The sequence below is a fragment of the Homalodisca vitripennis genome, chromosome 1 (assembly GCF_021130785.1).
Source record: "Homalodisca vitripennis isolate AUS2020 chromosome 1, UT_GWSS_2.1, whole genome shotgun sequence".
Taxonomy (NCBI): domain Eukaryota; kingdom Metazoa; phylum Arthropoda; class Insecta; order Hemiptera; family Cicadellidae; genus Homalodisca; species Homalodisca vitripennis.
Window position 1 is genome coordinate 20556521 of NC_060207.1, and position 23281 is coordinate 20579801.

The following is a 23281-nucleotide window of genomic DNA, read 5'->3' on the forward strand; positions in this document are numbered from 1 at the left end:
CCAATATCGATTTTTGATCTGTTGATTTTGTTTTGAAGAAACTGTTATACTGAAACAGTCAAATTTGTCAATTTACCTAAACGCTAATGGTCGATAATTTCATATCCCTGTGTGCTCAAACATTTCAGTTTGCAATGTTAGGGTTAAGAATGAATGTTATCTAGATTTTTCAACACAGTTAGTTCACAAGTTTATCTTCGAAATATTTCTAGAACACATAAACCAACAATATTTTATTCATTTCATATTTATCACGGCATGATAAAATACAAAGAAAATTGCGTCACCATGACTCGGTTAGAAACTAAGGACAGTTAATGTAGGAGTTATTTTTAGTTGACGACTCCGCACTCACGAGTTCCTGAAGTCGGTGGCGTTGCTTCGCACTCTGTAACGAACGTTATTAGCGGTGATTTACTAACATGACTTCTGTGTTTACATGCCCGGCACAACGTCATTCGTGCGTCCGTCAGTGTTTGACCTGCAGGCATTCACCTCTGGCTGTATCCGTCATGGCACGGATTTGTCGTCTATGACTCACTGAATCTATTTCTGAACGTTAGTGTCGCTTGTCACTGGAGAGGCTGAAAATGTTCATTTCCGGATATTTCAACGAAAACGAACTGGAGTATAGACTAAAGAGTTTTGTACCGGCAACACTGAATTCGATAATGGTTGGAGCATGTATTTGACGGACAGTTAGCAAATATCGAAACTTAATGATTTGAGTTACCAGTTATATTGTCTGGGATAACGTAAACAGGTGGTGTGGGTTCTTGTTGCATTGGTCTTATGGGTAACCATCATGTCTTAAAAAAAGCAGAACAAATTCATGTAAAAACGCTGAGTACAGTAAAATGACATTTTACCAAGTGACATTTTTTCATAGACATTATTGTAAAGAAAAATAATAGAGTGGAAAATCAATGTTAAAAGCCATTGAAAATATTGTGGTTTTAGCACCTTCTCTAGCTAAACAGAACTTTTTATTTGAATATTGCTAAGAAATATAACTTAATGGACAGTAATTTTAAAGTATCACGTCTCAAGATTCGGAGAAAATTTCATCCGAAGGCTTTAGAGTTTGTATGAAACTTTATTCTACATAGACATAATGAATTCTATGATGGTGCATATTTAACCATGGAATTTGGCTAAGCCTTATTGAAAGTTTACATACTCACTCAGAAGGCTGACATAATTTCTCTTTTATCTACCAGGAAGGATGTAAAATTTCATTTTGTATATGATTGTCTGCTCTGTATCTCTCCGTTGGACATCTCAACAATGAAATTTTAGGTTTGAAATGTTGCGAACAACATCAACGAAACCTGTTATACAACACCTTCCTTGTTGGCGTGCACCTACCTTCTACTTAGTGTAAACACAAGATGTTGTATAACATGCAATTTAAGTAAGTATATTCGTACTGCTACACGCTCCACACTTACGTCCTTATTTATGAGACGAAAGTTCAGGCTTATCAGTCCTGATAACGAAAGAGGCCGTAAAGCGAGTCGCGCACGTCACTTGTGCAGAGTGTCCGGATTGTGTTTGCCTGATAATATATTATCTGTTATACAATAGATAACGCCTCTAGCAGTGTATTTTGCGCCACGAGCTACAATATTTTGCACAACATAAAACATTTTACAGTTCAGCATGTTTTGTAAAACACGTTGTTCATGTGCTAAGTCAAAAATTTAAATACCAGTCTGATTGAACCCGATAGCTGAGTCGGTACGCCTCACCTTCCCCCACAGAAAGTCCAAGTTCAATTTACTGTTTGGAGATATCGCATTTATACACACCAATCTGTTATAGATGTTTCTTATTTATGCGTTATACTTTCTAACGTAGCCTGTCTTTAAGTTGAAGTTAATTTTATTTTTAAGAATTTTCTGTTTGACAAATGTGCTGTGGAATAAAGATATGGGGGATGGACAAAGAAATATCGTAAAAGGTGTGTATCAAGAAGTTTATTTTAGATAATTACCTATTTAAGAGATCTTATATCTTAATAACGATAAGGACAACTAACAGAAATGTAAGAATAAAGGATGTAGAATATTGTATCAGTTTTAAATACTAACCCCATTAGTCAAACCATTCGCTTGCTGGGATAATAGGTACCAATGGGGTTATCATATTTACCTCTTGAGCATTGCTAGTACGAGGATTAAAGGCAAGTAAGGAAGCAGGCCTATTTGTCATACCTTTATATTAGTAGGAAATTGTGGGTTAAACTGGTATTATATACTAATATAATCAAACCCAATTTAACTGATGAGTTACCTTTTCACTTCTATAAGCCACTCTTGTCTGATAATTCTATCCCTTAAGTCGGGAAACCTATATTGGACACGTCGGAGGGAGAGTGGTAGTAACCCCCCTAAACTTTTCCTTGGTTACGGCACTGGAGACGTATTTAGATGTATTTATTAAGAGTATTTTTCTTAGCGATAAAACATGCTTAATCCTCATCGAATATGATAAGGTATAAGATAAGACCTTGGAGTATCTTATCATCTTATCTCAGTCTGGTAGGACCGCTGATAAAGTATTGTACTCACCCAAATAACCACTTTAGCTTTGTATAGAGTAGCTGGTTCTCAGAATCAGGCATTATTTAAAACTGTACGCGAATAAATGTAGTTCCATGGCAAATTAAACATTTTGTTACACGTTAAAATTGCATTTGTTAAAATACAAAGTCGAATGGTGACTTTGCGAGAGGATGGTGTCAGTAACACTGTGCGTACTGTTGTGAGTATTTTACAATTACCTGTGTAAAATGTGAATTAACTATGTTACATTGTAAATTTGATTAAGATAATTGCTTGCAGGCAAGTTAAACAGTACAAGCTAGCTGCATTGTTTAGTGTTTAAATGTGAATATATTACATAGAAAATTAAATATATTAATGAAAATGTCTATAATGTAATAAATCAACTCATTTAGAACTCTAAGATGATTATGAAGAAATCAAATAAATATTATTTACAATAATCATAATCCAAAAGTAACTTTTGGTTTTTTTACTGTTATAAAATACAGATACATATTTAACAATCAAGTTTGAGTTAAAAACACTTAGAGCCTTCTTCAAAACCTTTAATTATTATTTTCCTCAGGAAAACCATTAATAAAACGTGTTCTACTTAGAGCTGGGTACAGGTGGTCATTAGAAAAGACTGATGAACAAAATTAAGACTCGTTGCGTCGTGTTTTAATTTGTAACAGCGCTCTGTAATGTTCCCTCAGACATTGCATAGTCCGCCCTTGTAAGGGCTTGTCTTACGGAGGCGCACATGTATTTTGTATGTGTGAATTTTGAGTTTAGCTCCATTTCACTCTTCCCTTAGTACAGCATCTGTAATCTGCAATCTCTCAGACTTGACTCATTGAATCCGGAGTTCACATCCTTCTGAATAAATTCAGCAAGAACAAAAGAGTAGAGTACCTTGACAATACTATTTAGTGAATTTGATGCGTTCAGTGATACACAAATCGCTCGTACTAGTTTCTTGATTATAAAGAACGCCTGCTTAAGTCATAGTGCAAACATGTGGAGCAACCTAGTACTACACGTATCGTGCTTATGGTGGGAATGGTTGTTTCTATGCCAATGTTGAATGTCAGAATCTGCACTAAGCGGAAGGTTAATTAGAACTGAACTCTACATTCGCAATCTAGTACTCTTATCCACGAGTAAACAGCAAAATAATCGGGCGTTCTATCCGGAGGGTTACTGTTTATGTCCTCACTCGTATCCTGCCCCATTAACTGCAACACTAAACTACATACAATGGAACTGAACTTTGGTTCAGTTACCTGACGCTGGTCTACCGACATCTTTCTATATTAATTAATCAGGAACTTAGGGAGCATTGTCTTCTAATATGTTTTGGTTTAATTTCAATGATTGCAAAGTTTTTAAGTACTAAACTTCGTACCATATCACCGTCTATTTCTTTATATGGTACAGGCAAAATGTTCAAAACTCAGTAACTTTCAGTAAGTCTTATTATTTTAAAAGGTGACAAATGAAATTACTTAAAATCTTAGAATAAATTATCACAGTAACAAACTAGTATATGAAAATATGAAATACCAACATTATAATGGATTCATTTAGGGGATAGTTCGATGGTAAAAATGTTTGTATTACTCCCCTTAGGTAAACGAACATGAAAACATATTAACACAAAATTTAAAAATGTACAAAAACACAGTCTATTGAGTTTCGAATGGTTAAATTAAAAACGGTGGTAAAGAGTAAAAACTCTTAAAAATACAATATTTCCTTGTATACATTTAAAATAATTCTTAAACTATGTCCTATTACAAAATTACGAAACTTACATAAACATAATGGGAAGAAAAAATTGAAGATATTCCGTCCTTGAATCTGAATGCGTTTTTTGTTATGAATACGCAAACATTTGGACCCTACCGACCAAAACGGTAAACAAGATGTAAAGTAGAAGTCGATACTCATTGTACATGCCTTCCCCTCTCGTGTCGATTTGTTATCTCCAACTTTGATTTGGAAACCTAAGGCTCACCGATTCACTGTGAACTCATATGCCACACAAAGCGGGGTTTGAAACAGCATTAATACGTGCCCTTTGTTTATTGCGACAGGTGCAATTACTGCTTTTGTCAATCAAGTTTTTTTTACCGCGTGTGATGAATGTATGTAGCTCTCTCGGTAAGGAATAACAGGTCTTTTTCTGAGTCGTTGTTAGCCAAATATTCAGCGGGAAGCTAATGAGTTTCGGTATGTTATGAGTACTAGGACTAGGCTCTATGGAATGAGACTTCATGGGAATGAGTATGTCAGTACTGGGATTAGACTTCATGTAATGAGCCTGCAGTGTAATGAGTTCTGGTATGACAGTGCTAGGATTAGACTTCATGTAATGAGACTGCAGTGTAATGAGTTCTGGTATGACAGTGCTGGGATTAGACTTCATGTAATTAGACTGCAGTGTAATGAGTCCTGGTATGTCAGTACTAGTATTAGGTTCCATGGAATGAGACTGCAGTGTAATGAGTCCTGGTATGACAGTACTAGGATTAGGTTCCATGGAATGAGACTGCAGTGTAATGAGTCCTGGTATGTCAGTACTAGGATTAGGTTCCATGGAATGAGACTGCAGTGTAATGAGTCCTGGTATGACAGTACTAGGATTATGTTCCATGGAATGATACTGCAGTGTAATGAGTCCTGGTATGTCAGTACTAGGATTAGATTCCATGGTATGAGACTGCAGTGTAATGAGTCCTGGTATGACAGTACTAGGATTAGGTTCCATGGAATGAGACTGCAGTGTAATGAGTCCTGGTATGTCAGTACTAGGATTAGGTTCCATGGAATGAGACTGCAGTGTAATGAGTCCTGGTATGACAGTACTAGGATTAGGTTTCATGGAATGAGACTGCAGTGTAATGAGTCCTGGTATGACAGTGCTAGGATTAGACTTCATGTAATGAGACTGCAGTGTAATGAGTTCTGGTATGACAGTGCTAGGATTAGACTTCATGTAATGAGCCTGCAGTGTAATGAGTCCTGGTATGTCAGTACTAGGATTAGGTTCCATGGAATGAGACTGCAGGGGAATGGGTCACAGTATGTCAGTACTAGGATTAGACTCCATGGATAAGACTGCAGGGGATTGAGTCCCGGTATATCGGTACTAGGATTAGACTTCATGTAATGGGACTGCAGTGGAATGAGTCCTGGTATGTCAGTACTAGGATTAGGTTCCATGGAATGAGACTGCAGGGGAATGGGTCACAGTATGTCAGTACTAGGATTAGACTCCATGGATAAGACTGCAGGGGATTGAGTCCCGGTATATCGGTACTAGGATTAGACTTCATGTAATGGGACTGCAGTGGAATGAGTCCTGGTATGTCAGCACCAAGGTTAGGAACCATTAATGATAGTTCATTGAAATAAATGCCGGATTGTAATAAGAAGGGTAAGCCTTATGTAATGAGACGATTATTATACATGGATCCGAGCGCTCGCTATTTAAGAATTATGAATACTACAACAACATTTTTTTGAATTCAAAGCGTAGGCTACTGTTCAAGTAAGTAAGAAGTGTTGTACTTGTTTAGAAACAACCAATTTAATATGTTCAATAATCAGACTCAATACTATCAAGTTTCTAAGGTAACTACCGTATCAACACAAGTGAGAACGAAAGGTTCCAGGGCCAGGTTCTCGTGATGTGTGTGGGTCTGGAACAATTATGTCGCTACGTTACGGATATCAGGTTTTTATGCCACTTAATGAGCAACGTTCGCCAAGATTTTGAATCTTTATAGTACCTATTTACATTTTTAAGATAAACAGGTTTTTAAATAATGTCAACAATATAACAAGACTTATAGCCTAAACTTTAAAAGAGTCTTATCTTTGTCAAAAAATTTTACAGTTTAATTATGACTCTCATTTAAAAGGTAATCGAAATTAATATTTTACTCTGTACTATGATGACATTGATTCGTTTAGTAAATAAAACCAAAACAGTCAAAACTGAACTAATTCATTCCGAGTCAGGTATGAATATTATAGTTTTCATTTAGACAATCCTGTCCAAAGCTTTATATATAATGCTTGATATTTAAACTACGAACTACAGATGATAACAGACAGGGAGCCTCTTTTATGCCTCTTCAGAAACGATTAGATAAACCCCTGTTTCAAGTGACACTATATATGTACTTATCATACATTTGTAGTTAACAATGTTTTACGCAATAAAGTACAGTTGTACTTGTACTGCGAATATTTTGCTAAAACAGATGTACCTGTGTGAAATTTTTTATGTTTAATTTTGTCTGCGTTAGGAGTAGTAATTGATTAGTAAACATTACTCATTTCAGACAATACGCCCTAAGGCAGAGGTTGTCAAAGTAAGGAAGGTTTTTTGCAGCCTCCACTTGACGAAAAATTGTAGTAATGCTCCAAAATAATCATTTTCAAATTACCGAAATGGTTTTTATCGATTTAACCTCATACAACTACAATTTTAACTCAGTGTATTGATTATTTGTTAAGGAAAGAACAACTTTAATTCATAGTGTAGAACATATTAGTCCCAATAATACTGTGTTTAATATTTGAATTTGTAATTCTGTTCTATTAAATTAATATTTTTTAATTTTCTTAAAGAATGATTTAATTGTTCATTTCCTGACTATGTGGCTCTCGAGCTCAATAGAAAATGTTAAACTTTTGACTTTCAAAATTTGCTGTCCCATACTCTAAGGTATATCTCATCGTAATGTTTATAACTCTTAGCAGTTCCTTTCCATTCAGTCGTGGGTACAAAAGTTCAGTGGTTTTTGTTTAGATTCGTCATTCATTAATTTATGTTATAACTACAGTATCAATTATAATGAGAAAACGAATAACTAAAAAAAACTGTTGTAATGTTATTTTTTCCTTATAATACTAGGCTGTTACTGCACAGTAATTGTAATCTCAAATTAATAATAGTCTCGTAGCAATAGTAATCGCACTAATCTCACGGTGATGGTAGTCTCGCAGCTACAATGAAACAGATCGCATGATACTAAGTATCAGTATTAAGAAAGAGCTGAATCTGCTTTTACTCCTGCAAACAAAGTACCTTTCAACTCAGCAGCAGTAACAGTCATATTAAGGTATGAATAATGTGTGTGCTGCAATACATCGCAGTTCGTGGGTCGAGGGCTGCAACTATTAATTCTTATTGCTATATTTCACTAACGTTTTACGTCAAATTGAAAGAGAAATTTCCCTCGAGATAGTTGATCATCAGTCGTGCTAGTTTCTTTGTAGCTCGAATTGGATGGTAGCGAAAGGGTTAAAAATTCCAAATAATAAACTTTTGCTGAGGATAAACTTCTTTGTTTCCCACGCTTTAAGAATTAATCAAATAAGTAATAACACTCATAACACCGCCAGCGAATAAATTATAGATTATTAAAGTTGGCTGATTAAATAATTTTCAGATTATTTATCATGTTAACTAACGCTGACTTAACTATTTTTAAGTCCAACGGTTGGGTTTAAAGTTTTCCAAGGTAAAGATCTGACCACTGGACGAAATTATTATTTGCTGTTTTGGACCATTTCCATCCCTGAAGTTTTAACCATCAGCAAAACTTGTGCAGATAAGGGTCAACTTTATTTTAGAGAAAAACTCTATATAGTTGAGGAGAAACACAGCTGTGTGTTCTTACACAAAGTGGTTCTCAACTTACTAACTAAAAATTCTAAAGTTTAAATCAAAAGTCAGGATCTCCCCCTGTATTTTTTTCTCTAAGTTTTTATTAGGAGATATTCTTTGGGTAGTGCTGCAATGTGGAAATTAAGTTTCATTTGGTGATATTAAACATATTTTGTGTCCTCCAAAAAATGCGGGATTTTGGAGGTAACTAGAAATTTCGAATTTAAACCCTCAAGTCACCCCTCATTTTGAACAGAATGAAGAAACTTAAAAAATAATGAAAATTACAGATCGCTATCTCTCTCCCATCCAAAATAATAGGTTAATGAAGTCTCTACACTTACATTAATTTTCTTGTATAAAGTTGATGTCTGCGTGGAAACCGATTTATTGGTCTTATGCTCTGAATCAATTAGGCATGTAATGGACGAAGAACCCAATGGATTATATAGTACACTCATAAAAAGTGTATTTGCAGTTAGTGATTGGGTTTATTCCGGTTCGAACTATGGTTCACTACAAAAGAATGTATGTATAAAGACTTCTTAAAATGTTTGACGACCTATTGTTTTGGATGGGAAAGAGATAGCGATCTCTGATTTTCATTATTCTTTAAGTTTGTTTATACTCTTCGAAATGAGGGGTCACTTGAGAGGGGTTTACATTTGAAATTTTTTTTTAAATCCCGCGTTTTGGGGGGATGCAAAAAATGTTAAAAAATCATAAAATTTAACTTTCTTTCCACATTGCACCAACATACAAAGGATATCTCCTTATATAAACTTTAGAAAAAATAGAGGGAGAGGGTCCAGACTTTTTATTTACCCTGTAGAAGCACACTTATCATTCAACATCATACGGTTTTCACTGCAGTTGAGCTGGAGATACCTCTTATTCAAAGTAAACAGAAATATCGTTTTTATAGAAATGTATGGATAACTGTGAAGTTGACTTAACGAGACGTGGTTGTCACATTATGACTACGTACAATACCGTACAGCACACTAATGGGTACATCTCAGTTATGTGTGAAGAGAGATAACTAGCGTTGGTTATCGCGAGGACACAAGTGTGCTGTGCTCACAGAGAGCGGAGTCATTCATCCTTTCATCCTCGGACACCGCTTGAGCCTGAGTAATTACAGTCCTCTTTTAATGATCAACCGTCCTTTCATCCTTTGTTCCTCCTAATTATTTTAATTGGCTCCGTTTGTTTTGAATGGCCGCCTACAAGTGATAAACCTATTATATTCGGTAATTTTCGCGGGTTTCTGTTGAAGGATGCTCGGGTTTGAGGGAACAGTCTGAATTTTATCCTTGATAATAGTATTTGTACAGTGTATCTACAGATTTTACAACCAATCCGGTAGGGTTTGAACCCCCTTTTTCCTTTCTGAGTGAATAATACGATGGTCAAAGTTTACGTATTCAATCAATGTCTTCGAATATAAATACCCTCCTTGTGCTGTAATTTAATATTTGAAGCTAACGTGTGATTTACACAAAAATGCATATTAGTTTAAAGTAAGAAGTAACAATTTAAGTACTGAAATGTACAGTAATACGCTTGAAGTCATATTAATGGCATGATACTACAGTGCCTCCTTATGTGGAATATATGAAAAAGTGCAACTATGATAATATTGGCCGTTAGTTTATAATATGTACTTATAAATTAACAAATTATTTTAGTTTAAGGTCTTTTGAATTTAAGCAGCAATTTTCAATCTACTAACCCGGACTTTGGTTTAAGATTTTACGGATGTGTTTTGTGAGTTTACAGTAATTGCTTAGTTTTTATTGGCTGAATTGCGTAACCAGTTGTTCCATAGACAAATTACGTCAATTACAGAAGCAGTTCAACTCTGGATATTAAGAACCACATATAAAAATTTTATCCTTCTGAACATAAACTTAATGGGTTTAAATATTCAAAAATTGTTTGAACCAATACACTTAGACACGACTAAAAATTATATGATAGTTGACTCTGCCAACCAAATGAAACCAAATCCATAATGGTAGTTTCAATATGACCACCAAAATTCGAATGTATCCAAACTAACATTAGCTTTTTATTCTATGAACACGTACAAATTCTTGTCTGGTATATTTTTCCATCATTAAGTTTTTCATATATTTCATACTTATGAACATATGGCGTACTCGTAGTTTTACGTACCTGTAATAGCATTGTTCTAAGCTCGGCTGGCCAGGTGCAAGTACATTGTCTTTGCAACAATACGACGTGACGTTTGACTCGGAAATTTGAAATGAAATATCTGTCTATTTCCATTACATAACTACGTTTATAATTGCATATTTTATTGTTAGTAACAGAAATGTAACCGGGTTTTAGATATATTATAACAAAAACAAATAAATGTAATAATAAAAGACAAAGATAATAGATTAAAATTGAGATATAGCCTAGGACAGCTCTTACATTAACTTGTGACTTGGATTCTGTGAAACTATCAGAGCGTATCAGAATTATCAGATTCCCCGTGTATATACCTAGTACTATTTAATAAAATAAATTTATAATAAATCATTTTCAAGTAAAGTAATAACTACAAAATATAGTAAAATCTAGCTGAAGAAGTTTTCTCGCTGTATCATCAAATGTGCACCTGATAATTAAAAAAATTTAGTTTAGGTGTCTCTGATGTAGAAACGATATAAGAAGTTCATTTTGAGCTTCTTCGTCACCGACTTTTTTGGATCTCCTCAAACGAACATGACTCCAGATTCCAGGAGTGAAGTCTGTGGCAGCGTTAGATTCCATACACTGCACTAAGTAGAAGGTGGACTGGAACGAAATTCAACATTCACATTGACGTCATCCATCATCACCATAGCTACGTCATATTGTACTAAATTAAACTCTTATAAATAGCTAAGTACAATCATATGATTATAGTTTTACCTTAGTGGGATGCCACCCATACGGTCAATGTTGGGTTTACATGAGTATCACAGTTTACCAAGCTTATTATTTTTGGGTACTCGAATTTTGGAATAATTTCATCCAACAATGATTAACCATATAAATTACGTTTTTATCATAAATGCACCTCGTTACTAAATATTTATAACTACAATAAAAGAGACAATTAAATATACCAGTGAATAGCCTACGGAAGCTGTGAAGTACACAATAATGGAGTTTCAGCAATCACGGCTTCGGAATAATTGTTTATTGGTTTCTTTGGTTTACTTTTTAAAATATTAATTCCCTAATAAATGGTCCAAGTGAAAACTTTGTGAGTTAGTTTTTGTGATACTCTTTGCATGATGATTTGTTTAATCAATAAAACCAAACTACGCCATTGAAATATGGCTTTGTATAAGGTATATTTTTGAAGTAAGCTACTGGTGTATATAAAAATAATAATGAGCTATCATATTTATTTACTATTCTGACATAACATATTTATTATTTAACCAGCGGTTACCCACGGCTTTCAAGTCCATATACAACTTATTCATGCTTAAGAGAACCTTAGTTTAATCTGACTCTAATATATGCTTTGCACATATAAAAGTATTTATGATTCCTATTAATTACACAATACTTTCAACGACATATCTGAGTTGTCCTTATTTCACGATCAAGGCAAAATACATAGGTTTCGAGAGCCTATTTCGGTTTACTTCTAATCCTAGTCATGTACTCGGGTCTAAGAGATTTCCGATGCGATAGTTGAGTTTTTCTTGTTTACATTAAATTACAGTTTACCTTATTGTCCCGATCAAAAACTGTATACGTATGTAGTTCTCTGAAATATACTTCTGCCAAAAGCATCTACTTCCTGTTCTAGTTTTACTTTCGAGCTATATTTCAGGTGCGATAGTTGAGTTTGCCTTGATGTCCCGATGAACACAACATACATACATGCGAAGAACTAGTAAGCATATTACGGTCTATGGGAAACCCTTATCTAATTATTCCTCTTTACTATAGTTCATGTAACGTTTCAAAATCATCGTTTATAAAGTTTTGCGTTATATAAGTCTTGATTTTCGGACTGTAGTCTATGAAAGAATGTATCGTTGAGGTATGTTAGTGTTCATTTCTCTTTTTTCCCTTGATCCACTGTTAAAATAACATCAGAAAGTAAAAGGAAGCCCACTAGTTTCGAGTAACTTAAGTGAAAACACACACACACACACACACACACACACACACACACACACACACACACACACACACACACACACACACAGCTTTGCTATTAACATCGGTTTTATATCAGTGTTTGAATAGAATTTACAACGCATTAGACTGTTGTATTATGGAGTGAAAGTTAGATTCTAACTATAATATTTGCATTCCGCATCACAACCGATCAAGCTTTTTTGATAACTTTGATAACTGTCAGTAAATTTGGATTATGAAACGTAAATATTTCAATTTTTCCTGATTCCTGGTTACTTTTTAGGCCTTTTATATAAATCTTCCTTGGATTTTAAAGAATATTTTACAAAATTAAAATTGCTGAATATCTTTCATAATTTAAAATATCCGTAGTTAAAAGTGTAACATGACCTTCAACAGCGTGTATTAAATGTTGCGTTTTACATTGGATTATACTCATCGAAGTCCATTTCTCAACGCTCGGAATTCTATAAAACGCATTGTAAATGTTTCAGAATAAACTTTTTTTAATTGTATAAGTTAATAGAGATTTTGATCTGTTACTGTGGCAGCTTAGAATATGCACTGAGGAATGGATGTATAGAATTATTTTGTTAATAAGTAATAGAAAAAATTCATATCACATGTGTGAGGTAATTACCCCTTACTTTATTAATGGGGAACTATACATCACTTGTATGTTTCGGGTGATCTTATAAAAAGTATGCAAGTCTCATAAAAAGTTCTTGAACTGCATTTCTCTTACTTCGCCAAAGATATAAAATGTGTAGATGTATTTATTTTCTCATGCTGCTACAAAACAAACATCAAATTAAGAATCACAAACAATGTAATATTACACTTCCCAAGGCTGACTAAAAGAACTAAATGAAGACTTGTATTTAGATTTAAATAATAACATAATGTAACTTAAAAAGTTACTTAATGCAACTTCTTTCAGTCCCCTTACATATTTAACTATTATAAAAACTTGTAAATATACTGAGTTTGTATATAGTAGAAAAGAACATTTAGGGCCTCCATGGCACTTGGCCAGTTTGGAGGTTCCAATTACTTAACATTAAAATTATTTTACAGCGTTCAGATTGTTAAAGAATTATTTTTTTTATTTAATCCTTTTCGGCCAATTACCTTGAATATGTTTGGAACATAATATACCGATGCTAGAGTACGGTCAGTATGTGTGATCAAATACATCGTTCAGAAGATAGGTAAATTACCAAAAGTTAGACAGAAACGCGAGCTAATTTACGTGACCCCATGACGTTATCTGTTAATGCTAACGATAATTGTACAATGATGTTGGTGGCCACTCGTTACACGTTATGACAGCTAGAACGCTAATTACGTAATTAGGACGTGTCGAACTTAAGCAGTGTCGAATTCTCTTACCCTTTGCCGAGCGTAGAACAATAACAAATTCAACAGACAAAATTGCAGAACGGAAGTAAGAAGAATGAGTATAATGTAGTAACGGGTAGGAATGGCGAGGTGGGGGAGGTATTGCACACAATTACTGGGGTTTATGAACAAAAACGTTTCATTAGAGCCGAGGTGCGGTGCTGGGTAATCTAGCAAACGGCTATAAACAGTCGCTCCACCCCCGTGTCGTGTCGCGGAGACAGAGGGGCCACAGTCGTTTGTGACCACTTCACAACATTCCTCTGTGGCACTCAATATTCACCCGGTAATTAATTAGAGCCCCCCCCCACCACCACCATTCCAACCAAGTTTGATTTAATAGCTTTCATATTTGTACACCCAACGGTTCACGAACTTCCTTATTTAATTAATGTTAGCCTTTAAAATATTACGTTTGATAAGGTATTGTTAAAAGGTTCAGTTGATACACTGCTTATAATCTATTCATTGCGCAACATCCTTCAGGCCCTAGTAATGCACGTAGCAACGTATTATTTCCGTTCTCTGCCCATATTCATGACATGGAAATCACAGAGCCGAGGTCTCGATACTATAATAAAGAAACAGGTTAATTTGCCTGAATAAATAAGTAGGAGTAGGCCACACCATGTGTTGCGTAAAAGGCTTCACTAAGGTTGCATGCAAAACTTTAAATTACTGATTATTTCATTATGCTACATCATTTGATAAAATGTTATTATTGTACTCAGTTTATTTACAAATTTAGATATTGTGTGAGTTTCTAGTTGCAATCACGGTTACCAATAAGATCAATGTAAAAAAACGTTCGCTGACGCTCAGCCGAATCCCATGGAGAGACGCGCACCGTAATAAAACTTTATTTTACTTACATAGATCAGAAGGCTTGTGCAAAACTTCAAGTCTATGGATCAGTATATTCTCGATATAATTAGGAAGACAGACCGAAATAAAATTTGTCCAGTCTTTCGATTGATAAGATTCGGCCAACGCTCGGCCTCTAATATCACAATAAATATCAAAATTTATATTTGTAATGCCTACTATAAACTTTCTTACAACATTCATGTTAATTTTAATTATACGCGGTTTACTTAATAATTTAGGTTCTCCTTCGTTTTTTAAAATATTCCTGTTATTAATAAAAACATTTTTGATTCAAAATTATTTTACTGTATGGAGTTTTTCACACTTTTCCTCTTTCATAATTTTCCTGCCTATATATTTTTATTTTAAAATTTTATAATATTTTTATTATTTACTTTACATGTTTTATCCTATGGCTAATATTACTTTATTTGGAAAATTATATTTATCTGCATGTGATAGATAAATCATGTAAAGTATAGAATTTCAAGCAAATATTATTGCTGTCATTATAATATGTGAATACTAAGGATAATGTTCTACGCATAACGTAGCTAAAGTGGGAAGGTTTGATTCCAAACGCTGCACTAAGAAAAGGTGAACTGGGAGATGAGCTCAACATGTACATCAAATATCGTGCTTTAAATACCGTTCGAATATTCATGCAGACAGAAATGAAAAGTTTCCAGCCCATTGAGTGGCTAGATCACTCAGCCAATAACAATACAATAAATTAATAAAATAATTTAGAAGTGTAAATAGTATAAACTGTCTTACAACACCCATGGCCAACATTTAATTTTTCTCCGATAATTTAATTTCTTCTTCATTTTTCAAATATTCTATTAATCTATAAAAACATGTTCTTGAAACTAATTATTGGTTTTATTTTGTTTTACTTATTTTACTTTATTGTAATTTGGTATTATATTATTTGTTTTTAGCTATGATACGTTACGTTTGATTGGAATATTATATTTATTTGTATGAGATAAATCACGAAATGTTAAGAATTGTTAACACATATTGCTACTTTTAATATGACAATACTACAAAATGTGAAACAATTTTAAATTGTTTAGTAATTCTGTATGATTTTATTCTTTGCAATATTCGCACAACTCTTACCGGTATTTTTTTAACAGAAAGTTGTCATGTTTACAATTTGAAAGTCAATTACGTAAATACTGCTTCTTTAGTACACCATCACAACCTTCGAGTTCAGAGAGCAATTCCTTATTTCATCGGACATAATTCAATTCGTCATTAGAGGAACCGGTACTATTCCTAGAATATCTTAATTTTTGGGTGACTTACAACAAACTCATGCCCATGACTATTACAGACAGTTAGAGACATTCAGAACCAGTCAATAAGAGCTCCTGGTGATACTTTATGCCAATAATTGTAGTACTAGGACTGGACCTTGGATTGCTTCTAACAGTTGTTCCAGTGAACCTTCTGTGTTTCCATTTAGTGAACTTGAAACAATCCTGGCTTTGTTTTCTCATGTGACAGATTGTTCCCATGACGTTTGGCGTACTTTTGAAGAAGGTCAGTTGATTCGGACGTGAAAAACGGACGTGTTTGCGAAGATAACCTGCACTCAGTATTCTAATGGGAGTTTAGATCACCGATGCGCTGCTGTTGCTGTAATACTGTTAATCGTAATCCGAGTTCCCAGCCATATTAACCAATCCAGTGCAAATGTTTGGTACTTAAAAAATTCAAAGATTGTCTTATTTTACCAAGCGAAGTTAGGGATAAGAAGTGACATTAGGAGGTGACTTGGCTACCTAATGGTGGTGTAACCAATGGCCGGGCAGGGCAGGAACCGCTTGCAAGGACAGGGTCGCTCAGCGGTCATCCATCCAAGCAGTAGCCACGGTCGACGTTGCTTGATTCGGTTATCTTGCGATAACCGCCATACCCGCTACACTACGCCATTAGCACTGAGCTCACTGTTAAATAATCACAACATAAGATTATAAACCAGCCTGTTTCTTTGCTTGCTTGATTCTTCCGTGCTTTCCTCATTCCCAGCATGGTTACAAATAAGTGCTGATGTTAATAATTTATAATATTTATTTTATCTTCTCACTTAATAATTGAACTCTTCCTATGATAAAGGATTACACCTGGCCTATAAATTCATTATCCTAAAAGATAATCAAAACTCTTTCTGAACTATCAGGAGAATATTTTACTTCTGCTCTGTAATCGCAATTTAGTAAGTAATAGCAGAGCCAAACTGAAACTACTCGTAGACCTACTCATTACTTTTTTAATAAATAAATAAGATTGTGAACCTAATAGTGATATACCTTATGGAAATATGAAATCAAATTTACAATTAGAAAAGGAGTGTTATTTCGAAGTACATACATAAGATTACAATTTAATAAGTACCAGAACCCAATTGGGTTCAAATAACCTACAGTCATGCTGCAGGAATGTTATACGAGTACAGTTGAATACAGAATATTATACAGTACAGAGTTGAATGTAATTGAATGGCCAATATTAGTTTCAGGGGAATTGATTTGAATGACGCAGGCTCTGGGTTCAGGCTTTACAAGGAATTATATTGAACAATGTAGTATTCAAGAGTTTAATAGTATGTTACGTCTTTCACTTATTCGAAGATGGGAATTCCCGATGTATTCTTAGTATTGTATCTTAAGATGCCACGTGTATGATCAATGACGTCTAATTCCCTGTTGGTGGGATTCACTATATTAAAACCATAGAGGAATTATTGCTCATTACTGCATGATTAAAGATAGGCTTACAATGAATCCTAACATCTTATTTAGTTTTTGCAACACAAGGCTATGTAAGGGATAATTTTTTCGACACATATTTAAAACTCAAAAGTAGAAATAGCCCCATGGATAATTTACTAATACATTTCTAGCAAGACTTTGTATGTTTTATAATATCTGTGATCTAAATTTCATAGTAGCTTCTTCACTTTTCATGTTTATGAATGGAATAATATTTTCAAATAATGGTTCTATTCAATGAAAGATAAACTGCAAATGCTATACAAAAATTGGTTAACGGTTATTCTAAAGGTGGAGCTACAGTCAGCACTCCGGACAACGAATCTATAATTAGATTAATAAAATTACTGCAAATTATAAAACTCCTTGAATATTTTAACACTTCTCAAACTGAGTTCAGAATCTTTTCATGGCTGACCTTTTCCAATAGAAGATGCTTGAAGGATAAATCTATTGTCGTTGAGCTATTTCAGAGAGACTGCGAGCATTCCATTATCCTCTCCGGGTTTTATTACTGACTTAGTAAAGAATTTACTAAACTCAATCAAATAACAAACGCGAAACTTTCAATTTATCGTTTTATTTTTTTTTATCAATCTAATTTAGCTGATTTAACAATATACAGGGTGGTCTAGGTGGAAGGAAAACATTTTATCAGGTGATTTTAGGCTTAAAAACATGACAAAAAGTTCTTATAAACATATGTCTGGAAATGCTTCATTAACGAGATAAGGCTAGCGAAATATTTCGCCTACATTTCCAATCCGAGGATTAAATGAAACTGGACTAAAACCATTATAACGTTTGTGAAATAGGTTGCTTAAAACGACAAAAAACTTTAATGTAAAATACGTTTGATGCGCTAAAATTTCATTAAATGGACATCAAGTGCATAAAATCCATGAACATAAATTGTAAATAATTTAATGATGAGAAAATTGATGTAAATAAACTCAATAAACATTTGTTTTCTTACAATTAAATTTCAATTGATTAATTTAGAATTTTTTCTATATACTGCATTTTTTTAAATTATCCGTCAGTCGAAAACTGGGGTATGACAACATTTTCAACGTGTAGTATGTCTGATGAAATATTTGTATATAAGCACCTTCATTACAACACGTTCATGCTTCAATTGAACAAATATATTTTGTAATCCACAATATCAAACATCTAAGACTAATCTTGGAATTTTAAATCATACTTATTTACAATAGCATCCATAAACGCTACTGAACACTCTAAAACTGAAGAAGAACGCATTAAAACTCGACACAACTGTTTCTTTTAAGTGCGGTTATTTAACGTTTCAGTCAAGTAGTCTATAATGTTTACACCCGAAAAGGGCTTAAGCTCCCTAACCCTTCCCCCACTTAGAGTTATCACTGCGATAAGGTAATACTTAGATTGCGATCCGTATACTGAGCAATGCCCATGTGTGATCAAGTATATTTGTTATACCTTCAGGTAAATTAAAGGTATATTAAAGAGCAGTAACCAAAGACCGTCCTACGATAAAGACAGAATGTATACAGTATTGGTCACAACATACCGTGCGGACAGACGAACAGACACACATATGATACAAGCGAGGACTATTATCTTCTACGGTAATAGCTCATAAGTTAAGTACAGCAGCAAAGATAACATTGAAATGATCTTACCATTTCTGTCAGTTCATCATATTTTAATACGTTTATTTGTTGAAATATGTAGTTGATGGTAAAGGAGAGTTAGATTACATCACATTGTTTTCATCATCATGGTGCCTCTGCCTCATCTGTTTGCTCACACTGACTTTATATCTTAGTCTTTAAGTATTTTCTGTTATAACATAACTCTTGATATTTTCAGAGTTTTCTCTAGTTTTTTTCATGTGACATATTACTCCTTTATCTTATCATCTCTAAAATGTACTCTTCATACTGCATAATCCATTCATGTGATACGTTATGACTCACGTATGACGTCACATTCACGTCGTATAAGGTTTTATTAACGTGAAGTAGGTGCATTAGGCTAAATAAATTACCAATGGTTTTAGTTTTGAATGAGTTACAACATTTCTGTTTTACAAAATAACTTGTGTCCATAAAACGAACATATGCTGCAAAATAGCTGTTGACTACAAGTATTTGTGGTTGTCAGCTTATCTAAATAGTCTATTATTATGTCTTGAACTGTGTTTTAAGTGTTCTAAGATTTAATAATCTGCATCCTGTTCTCATACGACACTGTATGGATCCGACCAAGCATTTCTGGTTAAAGTACATAATGGACAAATGTGACAGACTGAATTCTCCTGTTCATAAAGGTTTGTCATATTAAAAGGGACATATGAATCAACTCTACAGACATCCAACAGATTTATTCTGTAACTTCACTAAAAGTGTTCTGTTTTTGGTTGGAGTATTTCTAAAAGCAGGAAGACTGTAACATATCACAAGAATTAAAACTTCAATAATATCCGACCTTGTCTTGTCTGGTAAATACAAATTAAGAGTTTGAACACTTTTCATCTACAAAGTACCTGATGGTAAACAATTTCTATTAATGGAAAATTCTCGTAATCTATTTCAACACATGAAATTCCAACCACTTAACTGAGAGACAAAGGAGGAACGCTTTGGAAAGTAAGATAATCGCCCAGTTATATGTCTATACTGGGAACTCTCAGATTTAAATCAGTATATTTAAGCATACTTTCTTTAAGTACATCTTTATCTAACTTCCTCTATTCATTTGACAAAGCATGACTGATGTTTGCAGTCTGCTTCTAAACATGGATAACAGTATCAAATAGTAATCATAGTCACATCCATGGAGGAAACAAAACGTTCTCCAGATCAGACATGTTATAAATACCTCGTAACAACAAAGGTCCAAGGTAAACACTCTGGGAAACTCCAACTGTTGAACTTTTTTCCTGTACCACTGGAGATTTTTAAATCTTTGCTTATACAGACGTATAACTCAGGTATGAGACAAAACGTAGTAAAGAACATGTTGTGATTAAAAGAATTAAATTGGTGTAGATAGTCAAATATAAATGTGTTTTATTTACTGACTAAATATAGTACGGTCAATAAAAACGTTAGTAATGTAAAATTTGCATTACACTAAAATCTTTTCAGAATTGCTATTACGCACTTTTTATGTTTTACATTATTGAGTTTAAGTTTTTATAAAAGACCCGGAAGTAGTAATAAATTTATATTTATACTGTCAATCTATTGTGACAATTGTGCTTTGTTTACTGTAATGAAACTAAACATCTACTAGAAGGAACTCACTGTACTAGAATATCAATTGTTATCCTTAGACAAGTCAATGGTGTCTTTTCATCCCATTACCCCAGTTTATATCTGGTGACTATCATTGTAGATCATGCAACTCTCGACAAGCATTTTTCACCTGGGTTCCGTTAAAACGGCTTATTGTTAGTACCAGAACTGGTGAAGCAAGACCATTTTCTGTAATATTATGTCAGCCGTATGTCAACGTATTCCATTAGTTTTTACGTTCCATTGGTTACGATCCATTGGTTCGGTTCGTTAAACCATGCCGACATCCATTAACCGAAGTAGTCAATGATTACTGATTTGATGCAACTACTGTGCATCAATACACGGTGGCTTGCGGTGGAAGTCTGGTAGTTTTATTGACCCTTACTTAACCTGTGTTGCAATTACTTGCTTTACAGCCACCTCTCCACCAACTGCATACGGGGCAGTGGGTTTAGCAGAAATGGGTAGAATTTGTTACATTCAACAACCAGCAATCGATATAAATTAAAACTAATTCACGATATAAATATAAACAGTACCACTTTGTTTATTGTATATTACTTCATCACTTTACGCTTAACGAAATTACTCATTTAAATAATTTATTTACGGTAGTAACTGCTTATGGTTAGTAATTACTGAAAGAAGGGTAGTAATGTTTTGTAATAAAAGTGTCCAATAAACTTGAACTAATATACAAATTTGAAATTTTTATAAGCAGTTTTAAAGCCTGCTTTAATAATAATTTAAAACCTTTTTCTTACGGTAACTCATAAACTAATCGTTACCATTTCCGTAATTTAATTTGGATGGATGGCTTAGCTCAATTTAGTTGTCTTTGGGTCGATGTAATTTGGTTTTCAAGTGTTACAGGGAGAATATTAAAATTCTTAGTAAAAAACATGTTGGCAATCAAAATTTTGAACATAACCACCGACAAAGTAGAAATTTCATAAATGTAAGGTGAGTTTGAAGTGTACTTAGCACTGAAGAATATGAACATGAAGCGATATGAGCAAAGAAAAACCTCTACAGATAATGAAAATGTTGCTGTGGTGATATAGACTTTATAATATCCTCAGATAAATACCGCAGAAAGTAACTGTGACAGGGGTATTTAAAAGAAATATTTCAGTTTTAAAAGTAAAAAATTGTAAATAATTCTTATTATTTGTGCTATCGATACAGAGGTTTTGTGAATGGTGTAGTAGCAAGCGTGGAAAAATAATATTGTTAGTAACTTACTGGTTTCGAAAATGTAAGTACAATTTAAAGTAATGGTCAATTAACATGGATGACTGAATTTACTGAACTAATGCTAATTCATGCATGATTGAACCGCACCCAATACATTTATCTTGCCTAACACTATACCTTGTCTTAGAGGTGACATTTGACCGATTTCTAAAGGTATATTTATCATCCAATTAATACAATTAATTTACAGCGTTATTATACATATAACAAGCTTATACTGTAAAAGGAAGAATATTGCATCTAAATTCCTTATTGTAAAATAAAAACAGTGTACACAAAAAGTGTTGTAAATGTGTATAAAATTTTTAGAAACTTTATATATAAATTCGTATTTTATAAAATAATATTATTAATAAAAAAGTTGCTGGCTAGAAATAAAACTCCGCCTGATACTATGGGGTTACGTTTTTCTACTGTGTAGTACTACAGCAGCTCAGCTGTTACATTTCCTGTATTGATCGCACTGCTAGGTGTGCGCTCTAGTAGAGATCTGTTCAAGCTTAGGTACAACAAGTTCGGTGTTCTCCCGCCAGGTTGTGCGCGCAGCTCCTCTCACTTGGTAAAAACACGCGCAGTGACTAACAGTGCTGCTGCCTGGTGTTTCTTGACACAACCTTATGTTTACCCTACAAGAACGTTGTCAGAATACAAAACATTGTCAGTCTTCATGATAGATTATTCATTGCAAATACATGATTGACACACATTAAACCATTTGTCAATTATTCTTGAAATAGGGTTTGAATATCGTTTTAATAGTTAACCAATAAATGAATAAAACTACTAAACAGTGGCATTAAAAATAAGAACTAAGGAAATAAAAGGCGATTAAATGTGTGCTAATCAATCTTTAAAATTGTATATCTCCAAGAAATCTACGGCAAATAAAGAGGAAGAAGTGTTTACTTTTGACACAGGTTTTAAAAACCCAAACTCAAGATTGCCTTGAATTCAATTTGATTTTAAATATTCTTAAGTATATCATTTTATGCTCTGTCATTGTATATTTTGTAAGATTATACAGAACTACCCTCACGTGGTTACAAATGAAAACAATTTTATGTTTTTATATAATGCGTTGAGATTTGCTGCAAAAAGTCCAAATGAGGGGCAGCTACATTTCCAAGGCGTAAGATCCTATTCTGATGAATCAGCCACACATGTCTTTCGGGTTGTGACAACTCCGCAGGCCTGCGTAGAAATCGTCACAACGAATTATTTATCACAACGAAGCCTTTTACAGGAAGTTATTATCGTATAGGTAAATTAATAAATGATTTTAGG

At 33.8% G+C, this 23281-nt stretch overlaps 1 protein-coding gene across 7 annotated transcripts in view; it reads left to right on the forward strand.

Moving 5' to 3' along the window:
• Positions 1-23281, forward strand: part of LOC124357879 (cAMP-specific 3',5'-cyclic phosphodiesterase) — an 809095-nt gene that overhangs the window by 525195 nt on the left and 260619 nt on the right. The window lies entirely within an intron of this gene.